The 16,006-nt window shown below is 46.1% G+C and overlaps 1 protein-coding gene across 5 annotated transcripts in view; it reads right to left on the bottom strand.

Annotated features, from left to right (window-relative positions):
• Positions 1-15,059, bottom strand: part of SLC38A1 (solute carrier family 38 member 1) — a 72,674-nt gene extending 57,615 nt beyond the window's left edge. For 3 of the 5 annotated variants that reach the window (XM_018047893.1, XM_013963851.2, XM_005680051.3), the window contains exon 1: positions 14,414-15,059. The gene's annotated coding sequence lies outside the window, so the exon portion shown is untranslated. The other 2 variants (XM_013963849.2, XM_013963850.2) reach the window with 2 other exon arrangements.

The raw sequence follows: 16,006 nt of genomic DNA, 5'->3' as shown, positions 1-16,006 counted from the left end.
CTTCATGGTAATACATATCAAAGAAGAGGTTATACAGAGAATTTAACATTGCTTACAGGTTTCCTCGATAGCTCAGCTGGTAAAGAATCTGCCTCCGATGCAGGAAATCTCGGTTCGATTCCTGGGTCAGGAAGATCCCCTAGAGAAGGGATAGGCTACCCACACCAGTATACTTGGGCTTCCCTGGTGGCTTAGATGGTAAAGAACACACCTGCAATGTGGGAGACCTGAGTTCAATCCCTGGATTAGGAAGATTCCCTGGAGAAGGGCATGGCAACCCCCTCCAGTATTCTTGCCTGGAGAATGCCCGTGGACAGAGGAACCTGGCAGGCTGCAGTCCATGGGGTCGCAAAAAGTTGGACATGACTGAGGACTAAGCACATACAGCCTACTGAAACAAGCAAGACCTTTTCATATAAAGTAACAATAATAAAACATTTGCATGATAGAGACCAAACTGTACCGTAAAACAAACACTAAGTCCAGAAAGATTTCAGAGCCATACATATGTACACGTGGGAAGGAAAGAAGGAAGGAAGGAAGGGGGAAGGGGAAAGGAAGGAAGTTGAAGCTGGGAGAAATCAGGTAAGATTTTACAAAGAGTTAAGATATGAGCTATGCTTAAAAACAGGATTTAGACCGGAGTAGGGAAGGCATTCCTTGCACTAGAAACAGCACAGGCAAAGACATGGTGGCCAAGTGTGCACAGAACACCCATTCAGATGAATCTAGCTGAAGCACAGAGATCAAGGAATACAGTCTTGAGTAGGAAGAGGTTATACTGGTTTGGTAAAAGCTGGTTAAAAACTGTAGAGAGGAAACCAAACCAAAGAATATACTATAATTTAAACATTGTCCAAAATTACTTTGGGGGATAAATAAGCAAAAATACATTTAGATTCCACTAACAGAAAGCAGAGTTTCAAAGAATAGCAAGAAGAGATAAGAAAGCCTTCCTCAGCGATCAATGCAAAGAAATAGAGGAAAACAACACATTGGGAAAGACTAGAGATCTCTTCAAGAAAATTAGAGATACCAAGGGAACATTTCATGCAAAGATGGGCTTGATAAAGGACAGAAATGGCATGGACCTAACAGAAGCAGAAGATATTAAGAAGAGGTGGCAAGAATACACGGAAGAACTGTACAAAAAAGATCTTCACGACCCAGATAGTCATGATGATGTGATCACTAATCTAGAACCAGACATCTTGGAATGTGAAGTCAAGTGGGCCTTAGAAAGCATCACTACGAACAAAGCTAGTGGAGGTGATGGAATTCCAGTTGAGCTATTTCAAATCCTGAAAGATGATGCTGTGAAAGTGCTGCACTCAATATGCCAGCAAATTTGGAAAACTCTGCAGTGGCCACAGGACTGGAAAAGGTCCGTTTTCATTCCAATTCCAAAGAAAGGCAATGCAAAAGAATGCTCAAACTACTGCACAACTGCACTCATCTCACACGCTAGTAAAGTAATGCTCAAATTTCTCCAAGCCAGGCTTCAGAAATACGTGAACCATGAATTCCCTGACGTTCAAGATGGTTTTAGAAAAGGCAGAGGAACCAGAGATCAAATTGCCAACATCCACTGGATCATGGAAAAAGCAGGAGAGTTCCAGAAAAACATCTATTTCTGCTTTATTGACTATGCCAAAGCCTTTGACTGTGTGGATCACAATAAACTGTGGAAAATTCTGAAAGAGATGGGAATACCAGACCACCTGACCTGCCTCTTGAGAAATCTGTATGCAGGTCAGGAAGCAACAGTTAGAACTGGACATGGAACAACAGACTGGAAATAGGAAAAGGAGTACGTCAGGGCTGTATATTGTCATCCTGCTTATTTAACTTATATGCAGAGTGCATCACGAGAAACGCTGGACTGGAAGCAACACAAACTGGAATCAAGATTGCCGGGAGAAATATCAATAACCTCAGATATGCAAATGACACCACCCTTATGGCAGAAAGTGAAGAGGAGCTAAAAAGCCTCTTGATGAAAGTGAAAGAAGAGAGCGAAAAAGTTGGCTTAAGGCTCAACATTCAGAAAACGAAGATCATGGCATCCGGTCCCATCACTTCATGGGAAATAGATGGGGAAACAGTGGAAACGGTGTCAGACTTTATTTTTTAGGGCTCCAGAATCACTGCAGATGGTGACTGCAGCCATGAAATTAAAAGATGCGTACTTCTTGGAAGAAAAGTTATGACGAACCTAGATAGCATATTCAAAAGCAGAGACATTACTTTGCCAACTAAGGTCTGTCTAGTCAAGGCTGCGGTTTTTCCTGTGGTCTTGTATGGATGTGAGAGTTGGACTGTGAAGAAGGCTGAGCGCTGAAGAATTGATGCTTTTGAACTGTGGTGTTGGAGAAGACTCTTGAGAGTCCCTTGGACTGCAAGGAGATCCAACCAGTCCATCCTGAAGGAGGTCAACCCTGGGATTTCTTTGGAAGGAATGATGCTGAAGCTGAACTCCAGTACTTTGGCCACCTCATGAGAAGAGTTGACTCATTGGAAAAAGACTCTGATGCTGGGAGGGATTGGGGGCAGGAGGAGAAGGGGACGACCGAGGATGAGATGGCTGGATGGCATCATGGACTCCATGGACGTGAGTCTGAGTGAACTCCGGGAGATGTTGATGAACAGGGAGGCCTGGTGTGCTGCGATTCATGGGGTCACAAAGAGTCGGACACGACTGAGCGACTGAACTGAACTGAACTGAACAGAAAGCAAAACTGATGGAATCTAAATCCTCTCTAGAAGTGTAGCTGCAAATGAATGTGGGAAATGTAGTTTTCAATTTTTCATCCAGTGCAGAACTGGACTAGAAAGAAGTAGGAACAAATACTGACTGGGCCAATCTATCACAAAGTGTCTTTGCAACTGAAATTGTATTTTTGCTTATTAATCCCCCAAATTAGAAGGAAAGTTATGACCAACCTAGACAGCATATTAAAAAGCAGAGACATTACTTTGCCAACAAAGGTCCATCTAGTCAAGGCTATGGTTTTTCCAGTAGTCACGTATAGATGAGAGAGTTGGACTATAAAGAAAGCTAAGTGCTGAAGAATTGATGCTTTTGAACCGTGGTGTTGGGGAAGACTCTTGAGAGTCCCTTGCACTGCAAAGAGATCCAACCAGTCCATCCTAAAGGAGATCAGTCCTGAGTATTCATTGGAAGGACTGATGTTGAAGCTGAAACTCCAATACTTTGGCCACCTGATGCAAAGAACTGACTCATGTGAAAAGACCCTGATGTTGGGAAAGATTGAGGGCAGGAGGAGAAGGGGACAACAGAGGATGAGATGACTGGATGGCATCACTGACTCAATGAACATGAGTTTGAGTAAACTGTGGGAGTTGGTGATGGACAGGAAAGCCTGGCGTGCTGCAGTCCATCGGGTCACAAAGAGTAGGACACGAATGAGTGACTGAACTGAATTGAACTAATCCCCCAATCTATTGATTAGCAAGGTGGGATTTCCAGGTGGCTTAAACAATAAAGAATTTTCCTGTAAATGCGGGAGATCCAGGTTCTATCCCTAGGTCAGGAAGATTCCCTGGAGTAGGAAGTAGCAACCACTCCAGTATTCTTGCCTGGAAAATCCCCTGGACAGAGGAGCCTGGCGGACTACAGCCTATAGGGTCACAAAGAATTGGACAGAACTGAAGTGACTTAGCACTCACACAATAAAGAGCAAAGTGGTGGGACCCAGCACCCATTCTGCTGGTACAATTTTAGCAGGTGCTGCAAAGGTGTCCTCTGCAGCCAACAACTGTGGTGGTGAATTCCTGACCATTAGATTTGGCCTCAGTGATGTGTTCCCGGAGGATGCAGTTCAAACAATGAGAAGCTGGCTTCCTGATGGAGGCATAAGAGAAGACCCTTAGGCGAGCTGAGTGGTGGTACTCAGTGTTTATTCCTAGACATTGAGCCCAAAGCCTGGTCTGCCATCTTTTCTAGCAATTTTACAGGTTTTAATTCCCTGTATTCAATCCCTTTTGCTTAACATACAAGAGATCTCTGTTTATATGCAGTTAAACCCTGACTGATATTCTTAATTTTATTTTTTTCAATCTCTGAAATTTTTTATTATGAGAACTTTTAAACATATACAAAAGTGAACATAACATAATAATGAACCCCCATGTACCAACTTCAGGCCGGTCTTGTTGAAGTTTTACTCCCAGCATCACCTAGAATTATTTTACAAAACATTCCAGATATCATCTGTAAATACTTCAATACATATTTCTAAAAAGTCAGATCCATTTTTAAAACAATACCACCATATCACAATCACATCTAAAACATAACAAGAACCCCTAAATGACACTAAATAGTCAGCGATGCATGTGTGCTAAGTCACTTCAGTCATGTCCCCCTCTGGAACCCTACGCGTACTGTAGCCTGCCAGGCTCCTTTGTTCATGGGATTCTCCAAGCAAGAATACTGAAGTAGGTTGCCATGCCTTCCTCCAGGGGATCTTCCCTGACTCAGGGATCAAACCTGAGTCTTACATCTCCTGCACTGGCAGGCAGGTTCTTTTCCACTAGCACCACCTTGGAAGCCAAATATCCAGTCAAGTATACTTAAGTGCAAAACTGCTATGAATGACTATTGGTGATTAAGAAGAATAAGATCATACCTCTCCTAGTTCAGCTCCTGGGAATGAATTACGACAGCTAGGTCAGTGGTTTTGAGAATCTGTTAAGTATAAGGCCAGTTATGGTTCTGTCTTCCTGACAACTCTTCCCACGACATCTCTTCCCATAACCAAGTGAGTCTATTTACATACTGGGGGTCCCTGGCTCACCGGACTCTCAGATGGTAATAATATAATCTATGAGCTGCTTCACTATATTTCAAAAGGCCTTAAACAGGCTAAACAGGTTAATTAAAATGTCATGAGTCCGTACTTTTGGCAAAACTGCCTTAACTTAGTGTGATAATCCTAGATTCTGACTGGCAATGTTATATATCTTAGAGTAACAAAAGTGGGAAGTGAATTAATATTGATGCTAAAGCTGAAACTCCAGTACTTTGGCCACCTCATGCGAAGAGTGGACTCATTGGAAAAGACTCTGGTGCTGGGAGGAATTGGGGGCAGGAGGAGAAGGGGATGACAGAGGATGAGATGGCTGGATGGCATCACCGACTCGATGGACATGAGTCTGAGTGAACTCTGGGAGTTGGTGATGGACAGGGAGGCCTGGCGTGCTGCAATTCATGGGGTCGCAAAGAATCGGACACGACTGAGTGACTGAACTGAACTGAACTGAAGTTATAGTCAAAACTCTCTAAACAGTATGCTTCAGATCCAGCTGTTGCACTGCATATAAATTATACTTCAACTAAAATAAAAACTTAGAGTGGATACAATCTTTGAAAACCCAGGGTCCTTGGGAGGTGGGGAATGACCTTCAGTAGTGAAAGACTGGGATTCAGTGAGCAGTCTCAGAAGAGAAGGTGTTTTCTCTCTTCTTACTCAACACTCATGACTTAGCCAGTGCTCCTGGTCTCGGCTCTGCTAGGACCTGGCCTCCCTCTCTCCCTCTGCTGGCTCCCCCAGCTTCTGTCAATCACGCTTAGCTCCATATTTGGAAAGCGACTTTGAACAATCAGCCTGCTCCTGTCTCTACTGCCACCAGTCTAAACAGCTTACCCCTGTTCTCATCGCTCCCTTGAATCCTAGTTCTACTGGCTTATCCTGGCTCCACCCCTCAGGAGCTGTGCTGTCTCTGGGCAAGCAGGTTAATATCTCTTTGTCTCAGTTTTAGGGGCTTCCCTGGTGGCTCAGAGGTTAAAGCGTCTGCCCGCAATGCGGGAGACCTGGGTTTGATCCCTGGGTTGGGAAGATCCCCTGGAAAAGGAAATGGCAACTCACTCCAGTACTCTTGCCTGGAGAATCCCATGAACAGAGGAGCTTGGTGGGCTACAGTCCACGGGGTCGCAAAGAGTTGGACATGACTGAGCGACTTCACTTCACTTCTGTCTCAGTTTTGCCATCTGTAAAATGGAGATAAAACAGTATCTACCTTGCAGAGTCACTATAAAGCTTCTGCAACTGGGTCCGTGCCTGCCCTGGTTCTGGTAAGCGAGGGCGACTGTCACTGCAACTATTGCTACCTCTTCCTAATCAAGGCAAGAGGCCTTTTCTCAGTTCTCAGCCTTTCACCTCCCTGCGCAGGAGGGACATTGTTTCCTGAACCCCACCACCTTGCTTCTCACTGCATCTGCAAGCATCCGCATTCTCAGGGGAACTGTTTCCAGCCTCCACTGCCAGCTCCTGCCCTCCTCCCAGCCTCTGTGCTCCGTGTGGGGGCAGCCCCAGCCCCACCCCCCTTCCCTTCACACACTCACAAACTCTTTCCTTTGTAAGTTTCAAGCCTGAAGTGTCAGTCTTCATCCCACAGGGGTGTCTTTCAGATCTCCTTTCCCCAAGGGCTTTTCATTTTACAAAACTAGAATTCCTCTAGAAACTAGGAGATAGGATTTCTGTCATACTTCCTACTTGCTGATGATGACGTCACTTAACATGCCATTTATTTCTTCATCTGTAAACTGAGAAAGCTGGAGGGGAGAGACAATCTCTCAGGTTCCCTCTTCCTGCTCAGAAAAATTTTCATAAATTCTTTTCAGACCCCAGCTGTCTGGGAGACCTCTTCACGTGAATGTTTGTCATGACCTCCAACTCCACGTGCCCCACTGAACATAACATCTGACCTCACACATCAGCTTTTCTATTTCTGTTCATGATAATGTTGGTTTCCCTCATCACTCAGACTTGGAACCCAGGTATCTAATCAGTCTCTGAGTCCTATCAACATTTCATACCATCCCTTCCTCCCTCTTGTTCCTCCTGGCTCCACAATCGTAGCCTGGCTGGTCGCTTCCCCCCATGCTGCCTACTGAGCCCAGCCCACTCCATTTACAGACACAGATTCTTCTTGAAAATCCATGTCTTTCGTATTCCTCTTTTCCCCTTGCCCGTCCTAAGTGTTTCTACTAGTCAAACCCCTGGAACAGCAAATTCAAAGCCAAGATTGCCCCGAACTCTTCTTTTACCCCTTAATATTTATTTATTTATTTGGCTGTGCTGAGCCTTGATTGCGGCATGTGGAATCTAGTTCCCTGACCAGGTATGGAATTCAGGCCTCCTTGGGAGCGTGGAGTCTTAGCCACTGATCATCAGGGAAGTCCCCTCTTAACTCTTTAAATTTCTCTCCCAGGATGTTCCTTCTGAACCTTTCACTCCTGTAATGGATCTGCTTTGCAGTTTTCAGCCTTCCTCTCACTGCCCCCCACCTTGGCCCTGAACATACTTCTCAGCCACTTCCTTTCCCATTGAGCCTGTGCTCACTGAAGTACATTTCTTTCAAAAAGCCCAGCTTGCTGGCTTGAGTGGTTTTTTTTAAAAAAAGATTATTTCAAGCCAACCTTCTCTTAAGGTCTTCCTCCAATGACCAACTTGTGATTATTTACCTGTGATGACTTCTCATAGCACTTTTGTATACTCACTGGATTATAGGAAGGGGTCTTATATGTTTTCACGATCTCTTTATGGAGTTATCCTCTTTCCTAATTACATTCTCAACTTCTCGAGGACAGGGAGCAGAGACCTTCTAGCTCCCTAATACACAGTGATAGTAAAAACGTTAACAATAATGATGACTCAACTGATCATCTGCCTGCAGACAATACAGCATAATCCTCACAAACACAATTTCTCAGGAAAGCAAAGAAGAGAAGTTAAAAGAAGCAACATGTACAGCTGCTCCATATAGTTTTCATTAACTCTGCCACTGTATTTTACTTTCGATCTGAGCATGCACAAAGTATGTGATAATACATTTAAAATTGTAAAGCACTATATTAATGAAAGGTATCTATCATTAACAACCCAGTCACTATGGCTGGAATGTTTAAGAATTCTTGGTATGATTTCTACAAGCCCACAGAAAGGGTTACATTAAAGTAGTGGTTCTCAACTAGGGACCATTTTGGCCCCCGCCCTCAATGGACATTGGCCATGCCTGGAGACATTTTTGGCTGTCACAAGTGAGGGGGTATTGTAGGCTTCTAGCGGAGAGAGTTCAGAGGTGCTGCTAAACATCATACAATGCACAGGACAGCTATTCACATCAAAGCTTTATCTGGCCCCAAAGGCCAGGAGCACTGGGGATGAGAAGCCCTGTGTTACAGGAAGCTCACAGGGGAATAAGGACTGACCACTCCCGCGGAGGGCAGAGAGGAACAGCTCACTTCTTTGAAATGATGGACCCCTGGTCCTGTCTTGTTTACAGTATCCCAACACCTGCTCCACAAGAACTCTGTTCAGGTTCCTAGATGATGTTTTATTTTTATTTTTGTATTGAACTATTTCATTTTATTAGAAAATATTTGACTAGGTAATACATGTACACAGTACACCATTCATAAAGTACACAAGCGTCTACAGTGAAAAAAGCATCTACAGTGAAAAAAGCCTCCTTCACTGCTGTGCGATGTGCTCAGTTGTGCCAAACTCTGCGACTCCACGGACTGCAGGCCGCCAGGCTCCTCTGTCCATGGAATTTTCCAGGCAAGAATCCTGGAGTGGGTTGCCATTTCCTACTCCAGAGCCTTCATTGCCTATCCCCCGAAAAGTTCCGTCCCATGTTTTCTTCTATAACTTTCACAATTTTATTTTTTACATTAAAATCTTTGACTCATCTAGATGGATTTTTCAAATGTCTCTTATTAACATGCCTAGCCGAAGATGTCTAGGAGTTAACCTTCCCACTGAGATCTTTTGGAATTATTCTCATTTCTCAAAGAGAAAATACTAATAAACTTTAGAAGTTAATGAAGTTAACCTGCAACTCTGGATACAGGAAGACAGACTGTATTGTATACTACATTTAAAAATTTAACTTTAATTAAAACAGCGAGTGTCTTTGAGCAGTGTGAATACACAAAAGTAAAAATCTTTCTCATCAACTGAAAATTAATAGATTTAAATAATTATGTACAGAGTTCAAAAACAGCCCAAAATATATTCCTATAACCTTTGAGAAAGTCTCTTTCTCTGCACATGTACTTTTTGCTCTAGCAATACCTCTGATCAAGAATTACTACAGGACTAAAAACAATGAATGGCAACTTAATATATTTTTTTTTTAAGTTCTAGCTAACTCCGAACAAACTACTCTAGGAAAAATAGAAATCATGACAAATTGAAAGCACCACAGAGTAGTGCATATAAAGAGGATCACTTATAAACATTTAAAAATATACTTTTATTTGAAAAGAGAAAATATAATAAAACACCATAATTCATACTAAATGATGTTACAGTCTTTGAACAAGCTTTTTTTCTTTTTGGACTTTTTCTCAGGCAAAATCTGAAGTTCGGATTAACAGATGCACTCTCAAACATCTCTCCTAGTTCTAAAATCCTCTAAATTTATGATTCTATATACTGTTTCTTAATGGATCACTTTCAGAGATAAGATGGGCTTGTAGACAAGTCTTTTGAATAGGAGACGCAGACTAGTAATCCTCAATTCTAACTGGGAAATCACCTTGGGAGGTTTGGAAAAATAATAGTGATAACATGCCCCCTAATACATACCAGTTTCTGATTCAGTTCGTCTAGAATGGAATCTAGGCATGGATATTTTAAATGCTTTGAGAAGATTCTAATGTGTTGCTAATATTAAGATCTGCAGATTATATTAAAAGCTAAAAACAAATGTAGCTGGAGCCCAAGTAGGTAAGACAAATGAGCAAAGCAGATTGGGTACAAGAAACTGGAGAACATGTGGCTCGTCTATTTCAGTAAAAATAAGACAGATCTTTTTATTTCTTTTCAAGAAATGCCAGAAATCAAGTTTTAAGTGAAATTCAGATACTTAAATGTTGACAGCTAATTCCAAACAATTTTAAGAGAACAAGTCTTACAAAATACACCCACAGGTTTCATTTGGTTCTATAGTCACCAACATAACAAAACCAGTTCAATAAATCAAGCCCAACTTTTCCTCTATGTTCTGTCCTGCCATTCTCCCAACTCAAAGGCCCCTCCTCCCAGACCTCAGGCCATAAACTCTCCCTTTCCTTTTCCTTTCCATTGTTCCCTTCTTTTCCAATCTTCTTTGTCTTCCGTCACTCCTAAGAGATGGAAACTGAGATCCACACATTAAATCTTTATGTGGCCCTGGCTGCATCACTCTGACGGACTTCTCTACCTGGGAAAATTCAAGTTATAAATTGTAACCTGAGGCTGTGACTCCATGATGTCAACAACCAGTTGGTTTTGTGAAGTCAGGGGAAAAGCCAATCAAGCTCATAACTCCGTATTACCAAGAGGTTTATCAAACAAACAATATATGTAAGTCGTCATTTAATTTCTGCTCTTGTTTTGTTTTTAAATCTAAATCACTTATAAAAATTACGCCAGTATTGTTTTTTAAAAATTCCGCTGTCTGAGCTCTATGCCAGGCCAACTAAATCTGAATCTCTGGAAATGGACTCTGGGCATTGGTAGCTTTTAAGAGACTTTAGGTGAATCTGGTGTGAAGCCTGCTTTGAGAATCATTAATCTTAACCTATCCTAAACCTGCAGATTACCAGAGTTTGAACTTGTTCAAGGATATTCTCAGCTCTGTTCTCATTGTACCTTCACAACTCACACACTGTCATTAGTATCGTACAGATGAGAAAAGAAGGCATTAAAAATGTTAGCTGAGTTACCCAAGGGGACCCAGTTAGTTACAGGCAAAGATACACTATAGCATTACCTGAGGCAGAGTTCCTTGACAGGAACCTGGGTGCTTGCAAAGTTTACCCAAACCATGTTGCTTTCCTATCACTGGATTCCTTTATGCTTAGTAAGTAACCCTAACACACAGGTGCTGAGCTGAAACCCAGTGACTAAAATGCGATCAACTTCCAGATATGTTTTTTAAAAAGACTCAATTTAGGGCCAGTGTTCTAAGGTGTCCTCCTCTAAAGTCTATGATGCTATTTGGATTTCACTTCCTTCTATGCACTTGCTTCCCCCACCTCCATACTACCTTTCATAGACAGATGCATGTTCTCCCAGGGACTAAAAAGTTTCAGGTAGTTTTGTTAAGACATTTTCAGAAAAATATTTTTAAATGATTAAATATTCATTGAACATTAGAGGTAAGGGAACTTTCCTGATCAACTTCCCCCACCTCCTCTGATAGATGAGAAACCTGAAGTCTCTTTTAATTGAGTACCTATGGAGTACTAACAGTGTGCCAAGCTCTTCACATCTATTATCCTCACTAACCCTTCAGGATAACTCAGTAAGTACCACTATCATCACCACCATCACTACCATTTAACAAATGGGGGCAGGAAACTGAGGCTCAGGGATGCCAAACAACTTGCCCAAGGTGTCTAGGCTAGTGAGTTGAGACTGGGCATTTACATTTGACTCAAAGTATCTGTCCTTACTTCACCTTCCATCACCTGGACTGATGGTGCAAAACGTGAAAGATAAATATGAAAAGGCTAGGAGGTGATCAGTGAACACTTATTTGAAGAGGCAGAAAGTGGTATTTGGGCTAAGCCTTTTACAAATATATAGCATTTCAGCAGCCATTCCAGTTTGGAATCAGCATCAATATTGAGGCAGAAAGTGACAGGGAGGACATAGGGTGAACTGGGAGAAAGTGATGGAAAGAGGTGAGGAACAGATGGTGGAAGGTCCCAGGTGCCTGACTAAGGAATTTAGACTTTAATTGTAGGCAACTGATTTTGACAACCAGTGGTTTTAATAAAGATTAACTAAAAATTAGTTTAAAAAATACAGATCCCATGGAAGTGTTGAGACTGAATTAGGGGAGCAGAGCTTGATACCAAGGAGGCCAACTAGAAGCCCATTACGCCTCCTTTGCTGGCTACTTTACTCTTTACCCTTCACCGTGCTTGCATCTGCTCCCCTGAGTGCTGGTTTCTTCAGGGCACCTCCACGTCTGTTTCACCATTTTTGAATCCCAATAAACTCCTTAAATTGCCCTGTCTAAATGAAGTGATAGAGACCTGAACCTGGGCAGTGGGAATGGAGATGAAAAGACAGGTTTATGCGTCATTTGCAGGTTCCTGGTAACTGCTCAGAAATGGAGAGAAGGCATGAGAGACGGAGCAGAGTAGAGACTCTGATGCTTCAACTTAGCAGAGGAACAAATAACCAGATCTAGAAAGAAAGGGATGGTCAACAGTAGCATTAAAAGGTGAAAGATGTTTTGACTAAGATCTCAATCCAACAGGCATTTATTAAGCAGTTATTCTGTGCTGGGCATTAGGGAACAATGGTAAGACTAGTTTCACCCTCTTGTATCACCCAGAGAGAAAAAAAAGACAGTCTGGCAATAATCAGGTGTCTGGTCTCTTAGTCTCAGGACAAATGTACCCTCTTACAAAGACCCACCTAGAGGGTCATCTATCTCAGGCATCAGCCTTCCTCACAAGATTGATCTGGTTTTATTTGTTCACTGTAAGAACAAATCTCCAACATTCATTTATAGGTGTATTTATTGTCTGTCTCCCCCCAGGAGAAGGGATATCTCACAGAAACAGGAACTTTATCTTGTAGTTGCTAACTGCCACATAAACTCTCAGTAGGAAATACTCATTGAATATGTTTAGGGGAAAAAAAGTGAATTCACCTCATCAAGGTTAAGACCTCAAGCCAAACCAGGTGAGTTTCCTGATGTCTAAGGAACTACTGAAAACTACCTAACTCTTGAGGAGTAAAGCCAATTTGAAGTTGGGACCCAAACTGAAATCCAGGGGGCCTACTATGATCAGAGAGAGACCTGACTTGGCTGATAGATTTCAGGAATACCCAGCCGGTGAGAGATTCATTTAACAATGAGGCCAGCCAGCCACCTAGCTCAGGTTTTATTTCCGTCGTCGTTCTGACGTCAGAAAAAGCACGAGTTGCCGCAGTTTCTTCTATCAAGGTGACAAATTACAGTCTTGTTGGGCCCTGGAGTCTGCAAACGATGGATTTATTCTCTCCTTCCCCTTATATTAAAAAGTCTTAAACCCACGGCAGAGATGTCAGATCCTTTTCCAAACGCAAATAAATACGGTTTCCTAGCGCCGGGGTCTTTTCAACTCATGAAATACATCACCAGGGATTCGTCCGCGAAAGTATGTGATGGTGGTGGCAATTAGGTTTTCACCCGAGAACCAGAGCAATAAAAACCCGGTCAGACACAAAGGACTCACAATTGTAGCACCAACTTCCCAAGCCGAAGACAGCCTGTGAAAGGCACGGGCGAAACGCCGGGACGCGGTTACCGCGAAATTCCTTTTGCCGCCATATGTACTTGTACCTTCTAACTACAGTTCAGTCCAAACCCAGGGCTGGGCACTTCCACAGGGAATCGGCGCCCAGGCAGCCCTGTAGCCTGGGGGTATCAGTGGGTGCTGAGGACCCCGAAGTTCCGGGAGGGGCTGAGGACCCCGAAGCTCCGGGTGGTGGGGGCGTGCACTGGGGCGAAGGAACACTTTCCTCCAGGCACCCGCCAGGCGAGATTAAATGCCTATTGTGGTAACATTTAGGGACACGAGGGTGATTCGGGGGTCGGGGGAAGAGGTGGGAGTGCTGGGGAGACCACTCGGCGCTCGGGCCCCGCGCAATCGGTGCCCTTTTGTTCGCCAGCTCCAGCGGTTCCTAGCTTTCAGAACGACACTTCTCTTTCTCTCCTTCCTTTGGGAAAGAACCTCTTTGGGGCGGGAAAGGGCAGTGAGTCACTGCCAGCATCGCTTAACAATCCTCCTCACCCTCCACCCCGTCCCCCAACCTCATAACCCGCATCCTCTCCGTTACTGAGAGCCCGGCAGAGCTCGAGAAGGGCCGGCGAGCGTGTTCCTGTTTACTCGGGCTCCGTGGCTAGTCCCCGAGACCCAGCCGGCCTCACACTCAACCCCGGGCACATCACATGCCTTTCTTGGGGCTCCTAAGACACAGGAAATTCCCCGCAAATGCCCAGCACTCAACCACTGCTCAGCAATGCAGTGGAGCCCTCACCTCGGCGCGCTCTCTAGACCCGCGTGGTCCCTAACCCGCGAATGATTTAACCAGATCCGGCACCACAATCTGCCACTAAGAAAACAGACCCCAGAAGTAAGCCGCAGCCCACGCAACGCTGAAACCAGGGGCTCCGCGCCTCTTCACACTGCCGCAGGGGTCAGCAGAACCGTGGATCTGACTTTTCTCTTGGTAAAAGCAAAATCCGACCGCATCCGGCTCAGCCGCGCACTCCTGCCTTTCACACTCGCATGGATGACTTCTGCGTTACCGCCTCCTCTCACATCTAAAACGTCCCTTTCCTCCCCACCGCTGCTCCCTCAGCTCTCCCTGGGAACGGGAAATCCTCTTACCTCGGGCCAAGAAAAAAAGGGGGGAAAAGTGGTATCCGCCCTTCCCGGATTTTCCCCCAGCCTTGCGATGTCCTTTGTGTCAAGGTCTGGCTGCCTTGGCGGATGAAAGGTGCCCTCCGTCAGCGAGGGCTGGGCGGGGAGGCTCGGCGTGGCGTGGCGGATTTCCGAGGAAGGTGAAGGGCGGCGACCTTCAGGCGGAGCGGCGTGCCGCCCCAGCCCGCGCACTCCTGGCTCTCCTCCTCCTTTCGGGGCCGATTGCATCAGAAGCTCCCCCCACCAGCAACCCTTACCCACACGGTACTCGCCAGGCTCGCACTCACATCCGCTCGCTTGGCCGCAGAGGTTTTCGAATCAAATCAGTCATCTCCTACTGGGGGACGCGTCGCCCTTGCGCATCCATGGCTCGCGATGGTTTAGCTGTTCAGGCTATTCATCCGCGTCTCGCCTGCCGTCGCCTCCCCTCCTGCGCGTCCGCTCTTTAACCGAAGCTGCGTGTCACTGAGCGATGCCCATCACATGGTGTCTCTTGCCTAGGCGGCCGCCCCTGGCTGCCTCCTTGTCGCCGTCCGCCGAGGATGCGGCGACCGCAGCCGGCGAAGGTTGAGCATCGGAAAGAGAGGCAGCGAGGGAGGGGTTGCGGGGCGCTTGTGTGCCGGGAGCGCCGGCGGTGGCACCGGGAGCGGAGTGTGCGCGCAGTCTGGACACCTGCCCCACGCCCTCCTGGTGCCCTGCAGCGAGCCCAGAGCCCAGCTGCAGCGGTGGCCGGAGCCTGGGGGCCCTGGAGGTGGAGAGGGGAGGTGGCTTGGAGGGCACGGAAGGAGGCGAGGAGGGCTGTGCGATGGGGGGCTGGGGCTGCATTGGGGGTACGCCGGAGCCGGGCCGGGGCGCGTGAGCGAGGGGAATTGCATTGTGGGAAGGGCGCCGCGTGAGGATGGCCGCCGGAGTGGCTGGTCGGCTCACAGCCCTGCAAGCAGCGTGGGAGCCGCTGGCAGCGAGGGAGCGGCGTGGAGGCTCCCCAGGGACTGCGCGGAGGAGGCCGGGGACGGCCGGGAGCGCGGGCACCTCTGGAAAGCCTTTGTCCGTCACCCGCAGTGGGAGGCGCCTCCCCTCTTCCGGATCCAGCACCCGCAGTCCCGGCCAGCCCCCACCCCGAGATCTATGCTGAGGGGCTCTGTTGAGGGGACTGCGTGGTTTTGCTGAGCTGGGGCGCGCTCTGGGCTGGGGGGAGACCCCACGTGATCGAGCCCCGGGCGTGGCGCGTCGGGGATCAAGAAGCCGGGCGCTAGAAATCGGGGGTCAGCGGGGAGCGAGGGCGCAGGATGGAGGGGTCTGGGGCCGCTGGGCCCGTTCCCCTTTCTTTTGCTCTTTGTTCCGGGCACAGCCCCTCTGCACTGACTGGCCACTTCCTTGCAGGGCAGTGTGTTTCCTTAAAATGGCGACAGGAAATCCCACCTGCGCGTCAGCCAATGAGACAGTCAGCGCCGCGCGAATTTGCGGGGTGGAAACTCGAGCCTTCTATTGACAGGAATGGTTGCGTCTCCGTGTTCCATGAAAACAGGAAAAGGAAGGTGAATCATCTTTCAAAAATTAATC

Source organism: Capra hircus, chromosome 5 (assembly GCF_001704415.2).
Source record: "Capra hircus breed San Clemente chromosome 5, ASM170441v1, whole genome shotgun sequence".
Lineage (NCBI taxonomy): Eukaryota > Metazoa > Chordata > Mammalia > Artiodactyla > Bovidae > Capra > Capra hircus.
The sequence above is the reverse complement of the archived record's forward strand: the minus strand, read 5'-3'. Positions and strand labels throughout refer to the sequence as shown.